Source organism: Haematobia irritans, chromosome 4 (genome assembly GCF_050003625.1).
Source record: "Haematobia irritans isolate KBUSLIRL chromosome 4, ASM5000362v1, whole genome shotgun sequence".
NCBI classification, from domain to species: Eukaryota; Metazoa; Arthropoda; class Insecta; order Diptera; family Muscidae; genus Haematobia; species Haematobia irritans.
In genome coordinates, this window is record NC_134400.1 from 53725080 (window position 1) to 53728951 (window position 3872).

At 33.0% G+C, this 3872-nt stretch overlaps 1 long non-coding RNA gene across 1 annotated transcript; it reads right to left on the reverse strand.

Annotated features, from left to right (window-relative positions):
• Positions 1-1527: 1527 nt before the first annotated feature.
• On the reverse strand, positions 1528-1859 carry LOC142236557 (uncharacterized). The gene is made up of 2 exons (XR_012722090.1): positions 1778-1859; positions 1528-1713 (listed from the first exon to the last, which is right to left on the reverse strand). It is a non-coding gene; the product is annotated as an uncharacterized LOC142236557 (long non-coding RNA).
• Between the last annotated feature and the right edge of the window lie 2013 nt (positions 1860-3872).

The window sequence follows — 3872 nt, forward strand, 5'->3', positions numbered from 1 at the left end:
TACTTCATGGGCTTCTAGAATCCGTAGTTTTTATCCAATGTGGCGGAAATTAGAAATCTATAGGTATTTTATTATCGGTAGTAAACTTTGGCCTCTGTGGTCATATGAGTCTAAATCGGACGAAAGCTATATATGGGAGCTATATCTAAATCTGAACCGATTTAGCTGATATTTTGCAAGTTTTTCGAGACTCATAAAATATTCGGTTGTGCTGAATTTGAAGAACATCGTTTGATAAACACGCCAATTATGACCAGATCGGGGATAAATATATATGGCAGCTATATCTAAATCTGAACCGATTTTTTCCAAAATCAATAGCGATTGCCTTTGTCCCAAAAAACGACCCTATGCCAAATTTGAGGACGATCGGACTTAAACTGCGACCTGTACTTTGCGCACACAAATACATGAACAGACAGACAGACAGACGGACGGACAGACAGACAGACGGACATCGCTAAATCGACTCAGAATTTAATTCTAAGACGATCGGTATACTAAACGATGGGTCTCAGACTTTTCCTTCTTGGCGTTACATACAAATGCACAAACTTATTATACCCTGTACCACAGTAGTGGTGAAGGGTATAAATATGGGAAACATTTAAATCTGAATCAATTTTAAGGAAACTTCGAAAAAGTTTATTTATGATTTATCGCTCGATATATATGTATTAGAAGTTTAGGAAAATTAGAGTATTTTTACAACTTTTCGACTAAGCAGTGGCGATTTTACAAGGAAAATGTTGGTATTTTGGCCATTTTTGTCGAAATCAGAAAAACATATATATGCACCCTCATAAAAAACGCTTCTGTAACATATACTCCCAAACATATTTTGCTTCAAGCATATACATTTTTGGGTATTGCCCAAACATTTATATGTTTGATCTCTTCCAATATATAATATGTTTGAAAGCATATTGGTCTAAACAATATATGTTTGGGTAGTCTAAGTTCCAAACATTTTGTATTTTTTCCAGGGATCCGGAGCGGTCCATTTTTTTCGCTCCGCTCCGCTCCCGCTCCGGAGAAAAAAAAACCGCTCCGCTCCTCGCTCCTCTCCGAGAAAAAAAATCCTCTTCGAGAAAATTATAGTACAAACATTGTATTATTTGTTCAATTGAGTTTTATTTTATTTAGAAAAATCGGGCGGTACATATATGGGAGCTATAGCTAAATCTGAACCGATTTCGATGATTTTTTGCACATATACACGCTCACAAAAAATCGCTTCTGTAACATATACTCCCAAACATATTTTGCTTCAAGCATATACATTTTTGGCTATTGCCCAAATATTTATATGTTTGATCTCTTCCAATATATAATATGTTTGAAAGCATATTGGTCCAAATAATATATGTTTGGGTAGTCAATTTCCATACATTTTGTATTTTTGCATCCAAATTCAATAATGTTGTCTTCCAAAAAACAATATGTTATTATGTGAACATATAATATGTTTGGAAGCATTTTGCACCCAAAAATATTATATGCTTAAAAAAATTCTCCCAAACAATATTGTGCTCAAAATTTTATTTATTTATATATTTACAATCATAATGAATTATGAAAATAAACAGGTAATATAAGTGCTAACAACATAGGTTTTGGACCTTAATGCTCAAAATTTTGTTTCTGCCCAATTGTATATTCCCCCACATCTTTCTCACTTCCACGAGATTTTTTAGTTCTTAACACCTTTTTCTGTAATACAAACATTGTAGAAGAAATTATTCAATTGTATGATTTTTTTTTATTTTAATTTTACCTTTTGCCGGACGGGGATTCGAACAGCGGACCACACAGTTTGTAAGGATCAAAGAAGTAGCTGATCAATTGCCCAAGGAAAAATAAAATGTTAATTTTGTAATAACAAGCAACAACCACCAACTTAATTCAATATCGCTCCCTGTTAAATAGCGCTCCAAGCTACTAAACACATATATGTTTATAGGCTATTTCTAAATTAATATATGTTTGCATCCAAGCATATTATATTTACAAACATTTTATGTCCCAAACATAATATGTTCTAACATATTAACATATATGTCCCAAACATGTTATGCTAGTTTATGAACATTATATGCTTGCACTCAAAAATATTGTGTTTAAAAATTTGTGTTCCAAACATATAATGTTTATAGCCAAACATATAATGTTTATAGCCAAACATATGAAAAACAGTCTTTTTCATCCGTGTAGTTAGTGCTATAGAAGATTACATTTCGCCAACTTTGAGTAAGATCGGTTATAAGGGTTTTATGACCTAATTTGACAAAATCGGGCGATACATATATCGGTTAGTAAAAAAAGTGCAACGTGACCCCATTCGTCGAAATCGGGCAATACATATATATGGAAGCTATATCTAAATTTGATCCGATTTCTTCCAAATTCAATAACGTTCGTCCTTGTGCCCAAAAAAACTCCCTGTACCAAATTTCATCAAAATCTGTTAATAATTGCGACCGAAATCCTGTGAACAACAAACACATGGACAGACGGACGGATGGACGGACGGACGCCAAGCGCTAGATCGATTCAGGAGGTGATTCTGAGTCGATCGGTATATATTTTATGGGGTCTAAAATCAATATTTCTTGTAGGCACATTTTTTGGCAGATCAAACTTATTATACCCTAACACCTATGTGGTTTAGGGTATAATGACTTTAAAACAATGTGTTAAAATATTTTATTAATTTTGAAGATTTTTTCAGAAATATTAAATCCATTTTGACTTCATTAAAACGAAATTTGCATTCATGTTAGGATATACATTTTTATGTCGAATCACTTAGCTATAAGGACAAACAGACTTCATTGAAAAGTTTAGAGACTTTTAGACAAGGAAAAACTTTTTTTCAGAGAAATACGTCTTCTATTCTAAGCAAAATTCGTATTTTAAGCATGTGAAATATTCGGCCTCCCGACAATATTCTTTGCGGTGCACCATCTACTATTTAATATGTGATAGAAACCAAATTTATGAAAATGGACCAAAATGGACCAAATTCTGTTTGGTCTGACCATCGGACCAAATTTAAAAATTAGAAATCTTTTGGACCAATTTTGGTCCGATCGGACCAAAACGGCAACGCTGATTGGAATTGAAAGTCTATACACAGAGTTGAAGTAACCAAAGACAATAAACTCTAGGAAGATAGGAGATTGGCTACTGAGGAGATCAAACCATTTACCGTGTTAGTTTCATACTCGAACCAAACGCGTATACGACAAGTATTGACATAGCATTAAAATGCAAATAAAAAGAAATTAAGTGCACGAAATAAATTTCCATAAAGGGGAAAATGTAATTTTTTTGTTGTTGCCTAAAATGTAACATTGTTTCATTAAGAAAATTAAGTTTTTCATTTAAAAAAAAGGAAACGAAAAACAAATAAAAAATTACGAACATGTATGGAACTAACGTGGTAAATGCAACATTTGGTATGACGCAAGCCAATTTCCTATCTTCCTAGAGTTATTGTCTTTGGAAGTAACTACCAAAAACAATGGAAGATGAAGATGGGAAAATGGCAGCAGAGGGTATCAAACCATTGACGGCGTTCGATGCAAACGTGTCGTTTATGATTTTTTGTTCCACAAATTAAACTAAGAATAAAAAGAAATTTATATCAGGGAATGACGTAGAACAATCGGTCAAAAGTTTCTCATTATTATTTACACAAAATTTAACATCATTTGTGAGTTTTTAACAAAAAATATTGCAAATTAAAAATGAACGAACGTGTATGTATCGAACACCGTAAATGCAACTTTTGGTATGACGTCGCCCATTTTCCCGTCTTCATCTTCCATTGTTTTTGGTAACTACTCTCCGAAAGTTTTTTTTTGTTT